Genomic DNA, 19,321 nt, shown 5'->3' on the forward strand with positions numbered 1-19,321 from the left:
GCTAACCTCCCCGTCAATGCAGAGGTGAGAGGTTGGCATGTCTTGGGGGTATGATATTTGTGCGTCTGTGAACAAAAGAGAAGAGAAATCGTTGATAAAGTCAATCATGAATCAATCAGGTTTAATACAAATTTCAACAGGTAGACAACATCCATCATAGAAGCAGAGACAATGTCTTACTGGCCTCTTGGAGACAGTCCCTTTATTTCCTAATCAGACCAACAAATGTTCTGTAAACACCATCCTCTTGGAGACAGTCCCTTTTTTTCCTAATCAGACCAACAAATGTTCTGTAAACACCAGCCTCTTGGAGACGGTCCCTTTATTTCCTAATCAGACCAACAAATGTTCTGTAAACACCATCCTCTTGGAGACAGTCCCTTTATTTCCTAATCAGACCAACAAATGTTCTGTAAACACCATCCTCTTGGAGACAGTCCCTTTTTTCCTAATCAGACCAACAAATGTTCTGTAAACACCAGCCTCTTGGAGACGGTCCCTTTATTTCCTAATCAGACCAACAAATGTTCTGTAAACACCATCCTCTTGGAGACAGTCCCTTTATTTCCTAATCAGACCAACAAATGTTCTGTAAACACCATCCTCTTGGAGACAGTCCCTTTTTTTCCTAATCAGACCAACAAATGTTCTGTAAACACCAGCCTCTTGGAGACGGTCCCTTTATTTCCTAATCAGACCAACAAATGTTCTGTAAACACCATCCTCTTGGAGACAGTCCCTTTATTTCCTAATCAGACCAACAAATGTTCTGTAAACACCATCCTCTTGGAGACAGTCCCTTAATTTCCTAATCAGACCAACAAATGTTCTATAAACACCAGCCTCTTGTAGACAGTCCCTTTATTTCCCAATCAGACCAACAAATGTTCTGTAAACACCATCCTCTTGGAGACAGTCCCTTTATTTCCTAATCAGACCAACAAATGTTCTGTAAGTCGATACTTGCCTTAGACGGTAACGTAAACTGTCTACAGCAGAAACTGTTACACACATAGTGAGGTCTGACAAACTAAAGTGCTGAAATTCATGTGGCATATCTCACATCTCAACTGTGACGTACTTCCTAATATGTGTATGAAAAATTATTTTCAAACAATTCTTATTGTCCCTTTCTCGGGGTAGGACAGGTCAGCAGTATTTTGAAACTGGCCCCCAAATCGCTAAGTCCGCCCCCGACAAATTGTTAAATAGAACAAATTTGTAAGTCGCTCTGGATAAGAGCGTCTGCTAAATGACTTAAATGTAATGTAAATGTAAATGAAACTTTCATCATTATAACCATCTCCCTCTCCTCTATCTTCCTGTCCTGAATGGGAATGTGTGTGGGATTTAAACATATAGTTAAGTCATGAACCAAAATCCACTATTCATTTATTCAAGAGTTAAATTTGTTAAATTCGAGTTTGATACAAAACATATGGTTGTCACATTATGTTTCAACATGAAACAGACTTGGTATGAAACAGTAACTGTAATTGTATCTGAGTGATTCTCACACACACCACTCAACTTCTCCTACACCAACTTCCTCTTTGAAGTCTATTTGCAAAGAGGAGCCTGGTGGGCTGGATGCCACAGAGACACTCTTTTCACTCCACTTTGATACGGAATTGACTTTTTCATAGCAGTTTATGAGAATTTATGTAGCAGGTTAGGAGAATTATCTTAGCATGTTAAGAGCCTGAGGTTAAGGTCAGGTAAAATAGTTAGGTTTAGGGATAATGCTCTCCTAACCTGGGTTGGGTGAGGGCATTTGGGACCCTGAGCGTACTTTCCTTCGTTTCAACACGTTCTGCAGCGGTGCAGAGAAAATTATTATTTATATTTTTGCTGTTTTATAGCACCTCATGCTTGTGTTCACATTTTTCCATGAGGCTGATATAAAAGGTTGCAGTTTTAACGCTACATTCATTTCTACACATTTTGCTATCATATGCTATCTGGGGCCGTTCAGTAATCCCTGCTGCTGACCTGCTTCCAAAATCGCTTGTTATTGAAGTGCCGTGAAGAGAATGTCGCGGGTGACACAGGAGGGAGCCAGCCACCTGCAGGTCCTGGACGGAAAGGAGGACATGGGTGCCCTCTTCGGTGGTCAAGTCTAGATGGGATTAAGCTTTTGTCAAAATGATGTGAAAAGTATAATTATTACAGCATTTTAGCTAATCCTAACCCTTTTTCGTACTTTAATTTAATTATCATAACCTGCTATGTTAATTCTCCTAACCTGTTGCAAAAATTCTCCCAAACTTGCTAGAAAACTCAATTTTGACAAAAGCTGTATCCCTTCTAGACAAAACCCTCAACCTTCCCAAAGGCCTTCTGGGAGAAGGAGACCCAGGAACTGAGGGCGTACTTTACCCAGCAGGTGGGAGCCGACCTCCCCCAACAGGTGGTCTCCCAGGCTTCAATGGGAACGTGTGTGATGTTTTTTTAGACTAGTTAAATCATAATCTTTGAATAGAACAAGAGTGCAAATCAAGAAAGAGTTAAGAAAATGTTTACTAAATTAACTAAGGTAAAATATTATTAAAAGAAACGCAAAAAATGTGCAATAACAAGGCTATATTCATGGAGTACCGGTACAGAGTCAATGTGGGGGTACAGGTTAGTCGAGGTAATTTGTACATGGAGGTAGGGGTGAAGTGACCATGCATAGATAATAAACAGCGAGTAGCAGCAGTGTACAAAACAAATGAAGGTGGGGGGTAAATGTAAATAGTCCGGTGGCCATTTGATTAATTGTTCAGGAGTCTTATGGCTTGGGGGTAGAAGCTGTTAACTAGCATTTTTGGTCCTATATTTGGCGCTGTGATACCGATTTCTGGGGTTTTCCTCTGACACCGCCTAGTATATAGGTCCTGGATGGCAGGAAGCTTGACCCCAGTGATGTACTGGGCCGTACGTACTACCCTCTGTAGCGGCTTACGGTCAGATGGCGAGCAGTTGCCATACCAGTCGGTGATGCAACCGGTCAAGATGCTCTCGATGGTGCAGCTGTAGAACCTTTTGAGGATCTTGGGACCCATGCCAAATCATAGGGTTGTCACATCATTTTGTCAACATGAAAAACAGACTTGGTATAAAACAGAGTAAGTGTAATTGTATCTGACTGATTCTCACACACACCACTCAACTTGTCCTACACCAACTTCCTCTTTTTCTTGCTTAACTTCCTCTTTAAAGTCTATTTGCCAAGAAAACCCTGGTGGGCTGGATGACACATTTTCACACCACTTCTATACAGATTTGACTTTTTCGTATCAGGCTAGAACAATTTATGCAGCAGGTTAGGAGTATTACGGCTATGGGTTACGGTTAGTGAAAATGCTCTCCTAACCAGGGTCGGACGACCCCACACACCCCCTCTTACTTACTGCATTTCAACCCATTTTGCCATGGTGGAGAGAGCATTTCAACCCATTTTGCCATGGTGTGGAGAGAATTTCAACCCATTTTGCCATGGTGGAGAGAGCATTTCAACCCATTTTGCCATGGTGTGGAGAGAATTTCAACCCATTTTGCCATGGTGTGGAGAGCATTTCAACCCATTTTGCCATGGTGTGGAGAGCATTTCAACCCATTTTGCCATGGTGTGGAGAGAATTTCAACCCATTTTGCCATGGTGTGGAGAGAATTTCAACCCATTTTGCCATGGTGTGGAGAGAATTTCAACCCATGGTGCAGAGATACATATTTACAGTTTCAGAATGTTATTCGACATGTTGTCATGAAGCTGACAAAAAATGGTGTTGTTTTCGAGCTAATTTCCCACTATTCAACACATTTTTCTATCATATGCTATCTGGGGCCATTCTATAGTCCAGCCCTGCTCCTAACCTGCTCCCAAAATCACTTCTTATTGAAGTGGTGTGAAAAGAATGTCCCGAGTGCCACAGGAGGGAGACCGCGACCTACAGGTACTGGGAGGTAAGTTGGACATGGGCTCACTCTACAACGGTCAAGTCTAGTTGGGATAAAGCTTTTGTAAAATTGACGTCAAATTCTTTTAGCATTTGAGCTAATCCTAACACTTTTCCGTTCCTTGATCTAATTATCATAACCTGCTACGTTAATTCTCCTAACCTGCAGCCCAATTCTCCTAATCTTGCGAGAAAACTAAATTTGGACAAATCACTCTTCGACCTTCCCAAGTTCTTCTGGGAGAAAGAGACCCAGGAGCTGAGGGCGTACTTTACCCAGCAGGTGGGAGCCGACCTCCTTCAACAGGTGGAGGGAGAGCTGAAGGCTCTGGAGGACAAGGTCAGGAATTGAGAGGTGAAGGGACGAGATGATTCAGAGAGAGAAGAGAGAAAGTTTTGTCTATTGGACATTACACTACACTGATGCTGCTATATGTTGGTACGGACAAAAATGACTAACAAGCTCATTTCAATTTTGTGGAAACTGCTTTGCCTATACAGTGGGGCAAAAAACTATTTAGTCAGCCACCAATTGTGCAAGTTCTCCCACTTAAAAAGATGAGAGAGGCGTGTAATTTTCATCATAGGTACACTTCAACTATGACAGACAAAATGAGAAAAAACAATCCAGAAAATCACATTGTAGGATTTTTAATGAATTTATTTGCAAATTATGGTGGAAAATAAGTATTTGGTCAATAACAAAAGTTTATCTCAATACTTTGTTACAGTATATACCCTTGGTTGGCAATGACAGAGGTCAAACGTTTTCTGTAAGTCTTCACAAGGTTTTCACACACTGTTGCTGTAAATTTTGGCCCATTCCTCCATGCAGATCTCCTCTAGAGCAGTGATGTTTTGGGGCTGTTGCTGGGCAACACGGACTTTCAACTCCCACCATAGATTTTCTATGGGGTTGAGATCTGGAGACTGGCTAGGCCACTCCAGGACCTTGAAATGCTTCTTACGAAGCCACTCCTTCGTTGCCCGGGCGGTGTGTTTGGGATCATTGTCATGCTGAAAGAACCAGCCACGTTTCATCTTCAATGCCCCTGCTGATGGAAGGAGGTTTTCACTCAAAATCTCACGATATATGGTGTTCTTTGGATGAAACTCAGCATTCTTTGTCCTCCAAACACGACGAGTTGAGTTTTTACCAAAAAGTTATATTTTGGTTTCTTCTGACCATATGACATTCTCCCAATCTTCTTCTGGATCATCCAAATGCTCTCTAGCAAACTTCAGATGGGCCTGGACATGTACTGTCTTAAGCAGGGGGACACGTCTGGCACTGCAGGATTTGAGTCCCTGGCGGCGTAGTGTGTTACTGATGGTAGGCTTTGTTACTTTGGTCCCAGCTCTCTGCCGGGCATTCACTAGGGGTGAGATCTTGCGTGGAGCCCCAGATCGAGGGAGATTATCAGTTGTCTTATATGTCTTCCATTTCCTAATAATTGCTCCCACATTTGATTTCTTCAAACCAAGCTGCTTACCTATTGCAGATTCAGTCTTCCCAGCCTGGTGCAGGTCTACAATTTTGTTTCTGGTGTCCTTTGACAGCTCTTTGGTCTTGGCCATAGTGGAGTTTGGAGTGTGGCTGTTTGAGGTTGTGGACAGGTCTTTTGTACTGATAACAAGTTCAAACAGGTGCCATTAATACAGGTAACGAGTGGAGGACAGAGGAGCCTCTTAAAGAAATAGTTACAGGTTTGTGAGAGCCAGAAATCTTGCTTGTTTGTAGGTGACCAAATACTTATTTTCCACCATAATTTGCAAATAAATTCATAAAAAATCCTACAATGTGATTTTCTGGATTTTTTTCTTCTAATTTTGTCTATCATAGTTGAAGTGTACCTATGATGAAAATTACAGGCCTCTCTCATCTTTTTAAGTGGGAGAACTTGCACAATTGGTGGCTGACTAAATACTTTTTTGCCCCACTGTATGTGGATAAAATGAATGAAAATACAATGAAATGATGTGCCTGCATGCAGATCAGGCTACCACTCACTATCAATGGATATATGAGTAGGTATTAGGTGATATAACAGAACCAATCTTATTGCTGTTTCCATGACATAGACTGACCAGATGAATCCAAGTGAAAGCTATGATCCCTTATTGAAGTCACTTGTTAAATCCACTTCAGTGTAGACGAAGGGAAGGAGACAGGTTAAAGAAGGATTTTTAAGCCTTGAGACAATTGAGAAGTGTGTTGTGTATGTGTGCCATTTAGAGGGTGTTTGGGCAAGACAAAACATCTAAGTGCCTTTGAACGAGGTGTGGTAGTAGGTGCCAGGCGCACTGGTTTCAGGAACTGCAATACTGCTGGGTTTTTTCACTCTAAACAGTTTCCGGTGTGTATCAAGAATTGTCCACCCCCCAAAGGAAATCCATCCAACTTGACCCAACTGTAGGAAGCATTGCTGTCATAATGGGCCAACATCCATGTGGAACGCTTTCGTCACCTGGTAGAGTCCATTCCCTGATGAACTGTGGCTGTTCTGAAGACAAAAGGGGTTTCAACTCAAAATTAGGAAGGTGTTCCTAATGTTTGGTATCCTCAGTATCTTCAGATAGCACCCCTTGACTTATTCCACATTCTGTTGTTTTACAGCTTGAATTAAAAATGGATTAAATAGCATGCCCATAACATGGTGCAGCAATCACCTTGAAAATATGAAGAGTGGTACTCAGTGATGTGTTGTGTTGGATTTGCCCCAAACATACACTTTTTATTCAGGACATAGAATTCATTTCTTTGCTCATTTTTAAGCAGTTTTACTTTAGTGCCTTATTGCAAACAGAATTCATGTTTTGGAATATTTTAATTCTGTTTCCTTCTCACTTTGTAATTTAGGTTAGTACTATGGAGTAAGTCAAATGTTGCTGATCATTCCTCAGTTTTCTCCAATCACAGCCGTTAAACTATGTAACTGTTTTAAAGTCACCATTGACCTTATGGTGAAATCAGTGGAGGCTGCTGAGAGGAAGACAACTCATAATAATGTCTAGAACGGAGCAAATGGAATGGAATCAAACACATGGAAAACATGTTGGATGTATTTGGTACCATTCCACCTATTCTGCTCCAGCCGTTACCACGAGTACGTTCTCCCCAATTAAGGTGCCACCAACCTCCTGTGGGTGAAATCCCTGAGTGGGTTTGTAGTGACTGGGTGTATTGATAAACTATCCAAAGTGTAATTAATAACTTCTCCACGCTCAATGGGAAATTCATTGTCAGATTATAATTTGCTTTACCCATCTACCAATGGGTGCTCTTCTTTGAGAGGTTTTGGAAAAATTCTCTGGTCTTTGTGGTTTAAGCTGTGTTTGAAATTCGCTGCTCAACTTAGGGACCTTACAGATAATTGTATGTGTGGTGTACAGAGATGAGGTCTCTGCCTGGCCGGTTCCCCTCTTTCCACTGGGATTCTCTGCCTCTAACCCTGTTACAGGGGCTGAGTCACTGGCCTACTGGGGCTCTCTCATGCCGTCCCTAGAAGGGGTGCGTCACCTGAGTGGGTTGATTCACTGATGTGGTCATCCTGTCTGGGTTGGCGCCCCCCCTTGGGTTGTGCCATGGCGGAGATCTTTGTGGGCTATACTCAGCCTTGTCTCAGGATGGTCAGTTGGTGGTTGAAGTTATCCCACTAGTGGTGTGGGGGCTGTGCTTTGGCAAAGTGGGTGGGGTTATATCCTTCCTGTTTGGCCCTGTCCGGGGGTGTCCTCGGATGGGGCCACAGTGTCTCCTGACCCCTCCTGTCTCAGTCTCCAGTATTTATGCTGCAGTAGTTTATGTGTCGGGGGGCTAGGGTCAGTTTGTTATATCTGGAGTACTTCTCCTGTCCTATTCGGTGTCCTGTATGAATCTAAGTGTGCGTTCTCCAATTCTCTCCTTCTCTCTTTCTTTCTCTCTCTCGGAGGACCTGAGCCCTAGGACTATGCCCCAGGACTACCTGACATGATGACTCCTTGCTGTCCCCAGTCCACCTGACCGTGCTGCTGCTCCAGTTTCAACTGTTCTGCCTTATTATTATTCGACCATGCTGGTCATTTATGAACATTTGAACATCTTGGTCATGTGCTGTTATAATCTCCACCCGGCACAGCCAGAAGAGGACTGGCCACCCCACATAGCCTGGTTCCTCTCTAGGTTTCTTCCTAGGTTTTGGCCTTTCTAGGCAGTTTTTCCTCCTAGCCACCGTGCTTCTACACCTGCATTGCTTGCTGTTTGGGGTTTTAGGCTGGGTTTCTATACAGCACTTTGAGATATCAGCTGATGTACGAAGGGCTATATAAATACATTTGATTTAATTTGATGAGGTAGTCATTCATTTAAAAATGTTTTGTAATTCTGTGAATCTTACCCAGTTGATTAACTCACCCACTCGCCCAAATCTTAAATGCCCAGATAAATCTACCCTGATTGATTTGATATTGACAAATGTTCCACATAAATATTCTGCGGTTGGTGTTTTTTGTAATGATTTAAGTGACCATTGTGCTGTTGTTGCTGTTAGAAAGGTTCCAAAGACAAAGCCACATTTTATTCGTAAGAGAAATTTGAAGTGTTTAATTAGCAGGCTTTCTTTCATGATTTGTTTTATTTTGACTGGAGCAAGATTGAGTTTATCCCTGATGTGGAAACTGCCTGGAAATTCTTTATGTTTTTTCCCAAATAGTAAACAAACATGCCCCATTCCACAGGTTCAGGGTTAAAGGGCGGGATAATCCATGGTTATCTTCTGAGCTGTCTTGTATTATTCAAGGCCGTAATCTAGCCTGGGCTAAAGCAAGGAAATCATGTTCTGATGCTGATTGGCTTATTTTTAGGCAGTTACGAAACAAGTGTTCTTTTCTTCTCAGGAAGGCCAAGTCTGAATATTTTATGTCTGTTACCACTGATAACCTGAATGACCCTAGAACGTTTTGGGAGCCTATTAAGTCTATGTCTGGTAACAGTAATGTTAATGAATTACCGTCATGTGTTTTGAAGGACTCTGTTGCTATACATGACAACTGAAATAAATGCTGAATTGTATCATCTGGTAGGCTGTTTGATTCAGTGTCCTCTGTCTCTGTACAACCCTGTGTGGATGAACCAGTGAGAGCTGGTCAAGCTTTTAGCTTTTTGCCATTCTCAGTGCAGGAGGTACATAAAGCCCTGAAATCCTTAGATCAGAGAAAGCCTGCAGGTCCTGATCTTTGGATCCCTGCTTTTTATATCTGGCAGCTGATTTCATAGCTGAACCACTTTACATCTCTGTTCAATCTAACCCTGGAATGTAATGAAATTCCAAAGATCTGGAAATCAGCGTTTGTCCTACCACTTTTAAAAAGGGGGAGATCCAACTCTTTTAATTAATTATAGGCCAATCTCAATGCTGTCACCCCTGGTGAAAATACTTGAAACCCTTGTAAGTGAACAGCTAAAATAGTTTTTATTTAGTAACTCTATTTTATCAATGTACCAATCGGGCTTCAAGAAGAAGCATAGCACAATTACAGCAGCCATGAAGGTTTTAAATGATATCACTGAAGCCCTTGACAAAAAACAGCACTGTGTCTCACATTTTATTGATCTCTCTAAGGCTATACAGTTGATCATGCTATACTAAGGCAGAGATTGTCGAGGGTAGGTCTTTCGGAGCATGCAGTTGCATGGTTTGCTAACTATCTGTCTGATAGAACTCAGTGCACTCAATTTGATGGGCTTATGTCTGTTAAATTGTCTGTTTTGAATGGTGTGCCCCAAGGCTCTGTACTTGGTCCTCTCTTATTCACTAGTTATATAAATGATTTAGACAAAAATGTCCAAAATGCACAACTTCATTTTCATGCTGATGATACTGTTATTTACTGTTGTGCCTCGTCTCTTACAAAAGCTTTCCAGAACATGCAAACTGCTTTTTATACTGTTCAACATACCTTGTGTCAATTGAAGCTTATCCTCAATACTGACAAAACTAAACTAATGGTGTTTTCTAATGCAAGAAATAGGCCTCTGAACCTTTCACCTATTACTTCCTGTCAGGGCAAGGAGATTGAGGTTGTAACCTCATATAAATATCTTGGAATTTTAATTGATGACGGCCTCTCTTTTAAATTGCATATTAAACAACTAACAAAAAAATTTGAAGCTGAAATTGGGATTTTATTTTAGGAATAAGGCCTGTTTTTCTATTGAAGCCAGAAGGAGGCTAGTGTCAGCTACATTTATGCCTTTACTAGACTATGGGGATATTGTATATATGAATGCTTCCACTCAGTGTTTGAGATCAATTGAGATCAAGTACCATGGCACTTTGAGATTTATTTTAAACTGCAAAACCCTTACGCATCACTGCACTTTGCGTACCAGGGTTGGCTGGCCTTCTCTAGTCACTCGTAGGCTCAGTCACTGGTATACTTTTATTTACAAAGCCATTTTGGGGTTACTACCTTTTTATTTGTGCATTTTTATTGTTCAGAAATGTGGTGGGTACTCTCTTCTTTCGCTGGACTTTATCCTGCTAACTGTTCCAAACTTCCGAACTGAATTTGGTAAAATGGCTTTTATGTACTCTGCACCACCGTCTTGGAACACCTTACAAAATACTTTTAAACTGGACGAACTTGTCCCGATTGGTGTTTTTAAATCACTGATGAAGGATTTTGAGGCTGATTCCCTGACCTGTCAATGTTTTTAATTTGCTGTTTTATTCCCTTGTGAATTCAATATTTACTAGATTACTTGTAGTTTTTCATGTTGTCTGTCTGTAATTTTTTGTAATGACATGGTGCTGCCTATCTTGGCCAGGGCACTCTTGAAAAATACATTTTAATCTCAATGAGCCCTTCCTGGATAAATAAAGGTTAAATTAATTAATTTAAAAAATCCAAATCATGTTAAACACTATTGCACACAGAGTCCATGCAAGTTATTATGTGGCATGTTAAGAAAATCTACTTCTTGCTTTTTAGACTTATGGTCAAAAAACAGGATTCCACATTATGGGGTTTAGTATGTGGCCAGTGACACAAAACCTCAATTTAATCAATTTTAATGAGATATGTAAAATGTTGGACCAATAAGGCCAAAATATTTTCATGGAAATTGAATGTAAAGGTCTTTATTACAGTGCAAACAATTTAAAAAATCTTAAATTCAGCCTCAATTGATTCTGTTGTTTAACACTGAAAATAAAACTGACACGATAACTTCTAAATAGATATAAACTGAAAATAGATGATATTGTTATTCTGTTTACTGCACAAAAGATCAAGAGAAACAGTGACTAGTAGACGTTTACACCATTCTGCCATCATGTAGACTTCCTGCACCAACTTCCTGTCTTGTATCAGACCACTGTCTCTCCAACTAACTGTGTCTTCTCTCCTCAGTCATCATTGACTTTATATGGTCTTAAACTGCCTTCAGTGAGCTAGTTGAACCCAGCAGTTCCTCTATACTGGAACCCATTAAACAGATGCTCTGTGAACTCAACACTCAAAATAAATGGTCTAAAATAAAGAGTAGCCTACATCATCATATCTCCATTATAGTAACAGTTAAACACTTTTCATCCCAGAAAATTCTACAAATATGCAGTTAATCAAAGAGTACACAATTATAAAGGTAACAAAAGTATCAATTTAAAACGAATACACAATGACAATACTGTACATAAAAACGCTTAAAACCCACTGGGAAAATAATTAACATGCACCTCTTTTATTGACTTGTGCTTAAAGACCATCTAGATTGTTAAGTGGTGGTTACTGGTTCCCTCTACCGACCGTGGCCTGGTTAGAGCACACTGTCCCAACCGGGGAGTTCTGTGGAGAGAACACAGAGAAAGGAACAGTTGTCAGGACCAACACTTCAGAAGAATTTGTGTCTCTTGATCAACACTCAAAATAAAAACGACACAATAACTCCCAACAATACACACATGAACATAGACATGTAATGGGGATATTTAAGATGAATAAAGTTCAGATTCAGTTTAGAGTCATTCATATAATGTTCAACATATTCATATATTTGACCTTTCTGTTACATGATTTCCAGTGTCCTGTTTGTAACACTTGGGTTGATGGTCACTAGACTCAATGCTGTATGTTGTGCATTAAACTCATAGCTGATTATAGTGATTGATGCCAGACTGGAGGAAGGATATACTGATTATTATTGTATTCTGTTAAACACTGATTCTGTAGTAGCTGACAAAGCCCCTGCCTTTTGTTTTGACTTCCTACAAGCCTGTCAGGCTTGTGTTTACAGAACATGTGTTGGTCTGGTTAGGAAATAAAGGGACTGTCTCCAAGAGGATGGTGTTTACAGAACATTTGTTGATCTGATTAGGAAATAAAGGGGTTGGCTCCAAGAGGCTGGTGTTTACAGAACATTTGTTGGTCTGATTAGGAAATAAAGGGACTGTCTCCAAGAGGCTGGTGTTTATAGAACATTTGTTGGTCTGATTGGGAAATAAAGGGACTGTCTCCAAGAGGCTGGTGTTTACAGAACATTTGTTGGTCTGATTGGGAAATAAAGGGACTGTCTCCAAGAAGTGTGACGACCCTCCCACTCTTGTCTGCCGTATTCTGTCTTTGTTCTTGTTTCCTTATTAGGATGCCGGTGGGCGGAGTTGGGAGGGTCGTCAGCTACATGGGAAACACCTGGGCCAGGTGTCTCCCAGGATAAATAGACCTCTTCCACATTCATGGAGGAGACGCTCTCCATGCAGACACCTTTTGTAGATTGTGTTGTGGTTCTTGGTGGCCTTTTGTTTGTTTGCTTTGGCACCTTTCAACACCCTGCATTATCACATGCATGCAAAACACTCACCTACACTACTGATTACTGATTACACACACCATTGTATATTATACTTAGTTGCTTTAGTTAATAAATATATATTTTGCTACTCCTTATCTCCACGTTGTCTCCCTTTGTTATGGGCTTTGAGCCGGTTCGTGACAAGTGGGGGCTCGTCCGGGATATTTGAACTATTGGTTTGGGAGACCGTGGAGGTACGTGTTTGGTTTGCATATTGTGTTTGATAGGCCCAGTATTGGTTGCCTTTTGTTGTTTGGTTTGTGTGCTGTGTTGGAGAGACTATAATGGTTAGTTTCCAGGCCCTGCCTAGCCTGAACTCTTGTTCTACTTTCTGTTGGGACATCAGTCTGAGGTGAGTAATCTGCTGTGTACCTCGGTGGGAGATTTGGGTAGGGTAGTGGAACTTGCTACCCGGAGCTATAGCCTTTTTCCCCTGATAGGTTTAGCGACGTGTTTCATTTTTTGGAATATGTTGGGCATGGTTAATGTTTGTTATTTTTGTGTGGTGTCTGTGGACTGAGCAGTTGTCTCGGGGGCACATCCGTGGCTTGGTGGAATTTGCCAGCATGCTGGGGAGTTCTATTTCCTTGCCAGCGGGCTACAGTGCGTAAATTCTCACCGCAAATCTGCACGAAGACTAGGGTTGAGTTATTGTAGGTTTTGGGGAAGCTCCGTATCATCTCTCTTCTGTGGTACTCAGGGTGATTGTCAATTCTCGGGTTGTGGTCTGGTGTGCTCAGCAGAAGGGAAGAGCGAGAATTTTTTTTTTTTTGTGATTATGGCGTCTTATGTAGATAAGTTCATTCGCTCTCCATCAGAGGAATTGTTAGATTTAGGTACTAAAGAACAGCTGTTGAAGGTCGCGGAACACTACAAGGTTGAGATTAGTGATAAACGTCTAAAGAATTCTATTAGGTTGATATTGAAGGCCAATCTGATGGAGAGTGGTATTCTTGAAGTTACCACTGGGCCAGCCTCTGCTGAGGATTTGTCGTCTCCCCATAACGTTACAATGGACATTCCATCGGTTAGTCCTAGTAGCCTTCTTTTTGAACAGCAGAAAGAACTGCTTTTGTTACAGCTGGAGCATGATCGTGAGAAGAGAGAGCATGATCGGCAGCATGATCATGAGAAGCTAGAGCATGATCGGCAGCATGATCGTGAGAAGCTAGAGCATGATCGTGTAAAATATGAAAAGGAATTGGCATTTAAACAAGATATGGAGCATGCTAAAATTAAATTGCAACAAGAACGTATAGAGTTGGTTAGGGAAGGAAAGATCTCAGGGGAGAGTTTGTTTTGGGAAGGTGACCCAGATTTACCTAGGGGTAGTTCCGCTTTTGGTCGTGCCCCAGAGACATTTGATATTGTTGGGAACTTACGGTTATTGCCTCGGTTTAATGAAAGGGACCCCGAGACATTCTTTTCGTTGTTTGAGCGGGTTGCTGACGCTAGGAGTTGGCCTGATTCTGACCGCACTTTAATGTTGCAGTGTGTGCTGACTGGTAAAGCGCAGGAAGCATATTCAGCTCTTAGTGTACACGATAGTGCCAGTTATGATAAAGTTAAAACAGCTGTGTTACAGATTTATGAATTGGTCCCTGAGGCTTACCGCCAACGATTTAGAACTTTAAAAAGGGATGATAACCAAACTCATGTTGAGTTTACGCGACAGTTGTCTTTACAGTTTAATCGCTGGTGTTCCGCCTCTGCAGTTGTGACTTTCCAAGGGCTGTGTGATCTGATTATGTTAGAGCAATTTAAGGACACAATTCCTGATCGTATTGCCACGTATATTAATGAACAGAAAGTAAAGAATGTTGCTGAAGCTGCAGTTTTGGCAGACGAGTATGTGTTGACTCACAAAAGTGTCTTTGCAGAACCCCGTATTCGGAAAGAGTGGGGGCGTTCGGCTAGATTTGGGCTTCGCTCACCGAGATACTTTGGTTCTCGGGCAGAGTTCTATTCAACTAGGGTTAAACCTGACTCCCATGGTAAAGCTAACTTTGGGCAGGAGTGTCACTACTGTCAAGGTTCAGGGCATTGGAAAAACGAATGTCCACTTCTCAGGTCAAAGGGTGCTTACGCTAAATCTAAGCCTACTGCATTAGCTGCACCTGTTCCACATCAGTTCATTCATGACTCATTTCCTCAGGCCCAGGAGAATGTGAAAGTCCATATTGATCCAGACTATTTACCTTTCATTACAGAAGGTTTTGTGTCTATGTTAGGAAGTAAAGACCTAGTGCCAGTGAAGATCCTGAGAGACACAGGTGCCTCTGAATCATTTGTGTTGGAGTCTGTTACCCTTTTCTGCTGAGACTGATTCGGGGAATAGTGTTCTAATTAGGGGAATAGGTTTGAACACTCTGTCAGTTCCATTGCATAAACTGATGTTGGATTGTGGGCTGGTGAAGGGTGAAGTTGTTGTGGGTGTGCGTCCTTCGTTGCCTATTGAGGGTATCGATGTTATCCTTGGGAATAACTTGGCTGGTGAGCGTGTATGGCCTGTCGTGTTTCCATCTCTAGTGGTTTCCACTAAGCCGTCATTTGTTGGGATTCCTGATGAGAGTGTACAGAGTTTCCCAGAGGTGTTCTCTGCGTGTGCAGTGACACGTTCTATGAGCCGTGGCGAACTGGTCACTGCGCCGACTAATGATAATAATACAAAGTATGTCACTGTTTTCCCTGTTATCCCGTTATCTATAACCCGCTCAGATCTAATCAATGCGCAACGGGATGACCCCACGTTGGAAGAGTTGCGTGATCAAATTGTGCCTATAGAACAGTTGGGAGATGTCGCCCATGGCTATTTTCTTCAAGAGGATGTCCTGATGAGAAAGTGGGTGTCTCATGATAGTGTTTTTCTGGGGGAGGCAATTAGTCAGGTTGTTGTACCAGTTAAGCTTCGTGAGTTGGTGTTGGAAACTTCTCACAGTGACGTTGCTGGACATATGGGGGTGAGGAAAACCTACAATCGCATATTAAGACATTTCTTTTGGCCTAGATTAAAGAGGGATGTTTCTGATTTTATCAAAACTTGTCACACCTGTCAATTAACTGGTAAGCCTAATCAAGCTATTAAACCAGTACCATTGTTTCCTATTCCTGTACTCAGCCAACCTTTTGAGTATCTGATTATTGACTGTGTGGGTCCTCTGCCTCGTTCTAAAAAGGGTAGCAGTTACCTGTTCACTGTGATGTCAGACCACTAGGTTTCCTGCTGCCTATCCTCTCCGATCTATCACGACTAAATCGGTGTTAAAAGCTTTGACTCAGTTTCTCTCATTGTTTGGAATCCCTAAGGTCATTCAGAGTGATCAAGGATCTAATTTTACCTCTAATCTGTTTGGTCAGGTTCTTCATCAGCTCCATATTAACCTGTTGCTTCTACTCGGGACGCTTGCGTCCCAACTAGAGCTCTGGAAATGCAAATGCGCTACGCTAAATGCTAATAGTATTAGTTAAAACTCAAAAGTTCATTAAAATACACATGCAGGATATCGAATTAAAGCTACACTCGTTGTGAATCCAGGCAACAAGTCAGATTTTTAAAATGCTTTTCGGCGAAAGCATGAGAAGCTATTATCTGATAGCATGCAACACCCCAAAAGACCCACAGGGGACGTAAACAAAATAATTAGCATTTCGGCGTTACACAAACCGCACAATAAAATAGAAAACATTCATTACCTTTCACCATCTTCTTTGTTGGCACTCCTAGATGTCCCATAAACACTATTTGGGTCTTTATTTCGATTAAATCGGTCCATATAAAGCCTAGATATCGTTATATGTAGACTGTGTGATAAACGAAAAAAACATCGTTTCAAAACGTAACGTCATTTTTTAAAATTCAAAAAGTCGACGATAAACTTTCACAAAACACTTCGAAATACGTTTTTAATGCAACTTTAGGTATTAGTAAACGTTAATAAGCGATAAAATTCATCAGGAGGCGATGTAAAGATCATTAGCTGTCCGTCTGGAAAAATGTCCGGCTAGAAACTCAACGAAAATATCCGGTCCTAGACCGGAGGAGATACGGTGTCCTGTATGTGTTTGACCAAGAAAAAACTCGAAGGGAAATGACAAGACTCTAGACACCGTGTGGAAGCTGTAGGTATTGCAACCTCAGTCAATTAATTGTGGTTCACGTTTATCAATGGGTTCAAGTAGCGCATGGATATATTTTCCCATTTTCAGTGATCAGTTTTTCCTGTGCTTTTCGATGTAAATGCCGTTCTGGTAAAGCCACAGCAGTGATTTAACCAGTTTTTTAAACGTCTGAGTGTTTTCTATCCACACAGACTAAGCAAATGCATATACTATATTCCTGGCATGAGTAGCAGGGTGCTGAAATGTTGCGCGATTTTTAACAGAATGTTCAAAAAAGTAGAGGGTCGACTGAAGAGGTTAAACACAATTTGTCTAGCGCCTATCACGCGCAAAGTCAAGGAGCACTGGAACGTTTCCATCAAACACTTAAGTCTTTGTTGAGAGCTTATTGTACTGAGATGGATAAGGATTGGGAGGAGGGGTTGCCTTGGTTACTGTTAGCTGCTAGGGAAGTTTCACAGGAGAGCACAGGTTTCAGTCCAAATGACCTTGTGTTTGGACATAGGGTGCGTGGACTTTTATCTGTTCTCCAGGATGACTGGAAGTCTCCCGAGCCTCCTCAGTCCCTGTTATCGTATGTGTGTGATTTCCGGCGACGGCTGTATGCCGCTGGTGAAATGGCTAAAGAGAAGTTATCATCTTCACAGGAGAGGATGAAGGGCATATTTGATCGCCGAACTGAGCCTCGTCACTTTAGTCCAGGTGACCAGGTTCTTGCTCTGCTGCCAATTGTTGGTTCTCCTTTTCAAGCCAAGTTTCAAGGTCCATATACAGTGGTGCGCCAGTGCACTGAGCAAAATTATCTAGTTGCCACTCCAGAACGGAGGAAAGCACACCAGCTGTGCCATGTAAATCTGTTAAAACCCTATTATGCACGTTCCTCTGAGACTAAACAGTGGGATTCTACAGAGGACGGTAAAACCTGTTCTTTTGGCTGATACCGTTGTTTCCTTGGGTTCTTGTCGTGCTAGATCTGTGCATGAGGAGGAAGATGTTCCTGGTCCTGACGATTGTATATTGCAGGGTAGATTGAAAAATTCAGAAACACTGGATATTTTAGACAGTCTTCTCACTCACCTACCTGTTGATGGGCGGAAAGAGATGGTTGGTCTGATTCAGAGATTTCCAGGTTTGTTTTCTGATACACCTACACATACAAACTTAATAGAACATGATATTGACATTGGAGGTGCTGACCCCATTCGTCAGCGGTTCTCTAGAGTTTCTTCAGAGAAACTACGTTGTCTGGATGCTGAGGTCAAGTACATGCTGGAGAGTAAGATAGCAGAGCCTTCTTTCTCCAGTTGGACTTCTCCCTGTATCTTGATCAGGAAACCGGATGGAACAAACCGTTTTTGTACGGACTACCGTAAGGTAAACAGTGTCACAAAGCCAGATTCATTTCCTCTTCCTCGGATGGAGGACTGTGTTGATCAAGTCGGTGCAGCTAAGTTTGTGAGCAAATTTGACCTGTTAAAAGGCTATTGGCAGGTGCCACTGACGAGTAGGGCACGTGAAATCTATGAATCGCTGGAAGTGACTATGAATCGTTGTGAGTTGTAAAAATTAAGAAGGACCCTGATGTTCTTTTCGTTGGAGCTTGTAGCTGTTGGTCTTTTGTGCCATGTTCCTGAATGTTTACGTGACTGACCATTGTTTCGGGTTGTCATGTTCTATCTTTCCTGTCTGTTCCCTCCTGGTCTTGTGTTCTTCTTTCCTCTTAAAATATTGCTTCCTATGCACAAAGGTTGCTGAGGTCTGGGGAGGAGGAGGAGGTTGGTTGGTGCAGGTGGAGGTGTGAACACATAACCCCTCGTCAATTTGCGAGGGGCCTGTGTCAGAGGCCTGTGTCAATTTGCGGCAGGGGCCTGTGTCACGCAGGGGCCTGTGTCAATTTGGGACGCCTGTGGGGCCTGTGTCAATTTGGTATGTTGTTCCGGGGTCCTTGTTGGTCCCCGGTTTTATGGGGGGGAATGTGACGACCCTCCCACTCTTGTCTGCCGTATTCTGTCTTTGTTCTTGTTTCCTTATTAGGATGCCGGTGGGCGGAGTTGGGAGGGTCGTCAGCTACATGGGAAACACCTGGGCCAGGTGTCTCCCAGGATAAATAGACCTCTTCCACATTCATGGAGGAGACTCTCTCCATGCAGACACCTTTTGTAGATTGTGTTGTGGTTCTTGGTGGCCTTTTGTTTGTTTGCTTTGGCACCTTTCAACACCCTGCATTATCACATTCATGCATGCAAAACACTCACCTACACTACTGATTACACACACCATTGTATATTATACTTAGTTGCTTTAGTTAATAAATATATATTTTGCTACTCCTTATCTCCACGTTGTCTCCCTTTGTTACGGGCTTTGAGCCGGTTCGTGACAGAGGCTGGTGTTTACAGAACATTTGTTGGTCTGATTGACATTGTCTCTGCTT

The 19,321-nt window shown here is 42.0% G+C and overlaps 1 long non-coding RNA gene across 1 annotated transcript; it reads left to right on the top strand.

Annotated features, from left to right (window-relative positions):
• The first annotated feature begins 3,283 nt into the window (after positions 1-3,283).
• On the top strand, positions 3,284-8,988 carry LOC135563745 (uncharacterized). Its single transcript, XR_010460458.1, has 2 exons — positions 3,284-3,948; positions 7,871-8,988. It is a non-coding gene; the product is annotated as an uncharacterized LOC135563745 (long non-coding RNA).
• Positions 8,989-19,321: the final 10,333 nt, after the last annotated feature.

Source organism: Oncorhynchus nerka, linkage group LG22, assembly GCF_034236695.1.
Source record: "Oncorhynchus nerka isolate Pitt River linkage group LG22, Oner_Uvic_2.0, whole genome shotgun sequence".
Taxonomy (NCBI): Eukaryota; Metazoa; Chordata; class Actinopteri; order Salmoniformes; family Salmonidae; genus Oncorhynchus; species Oncorhynchus nerka.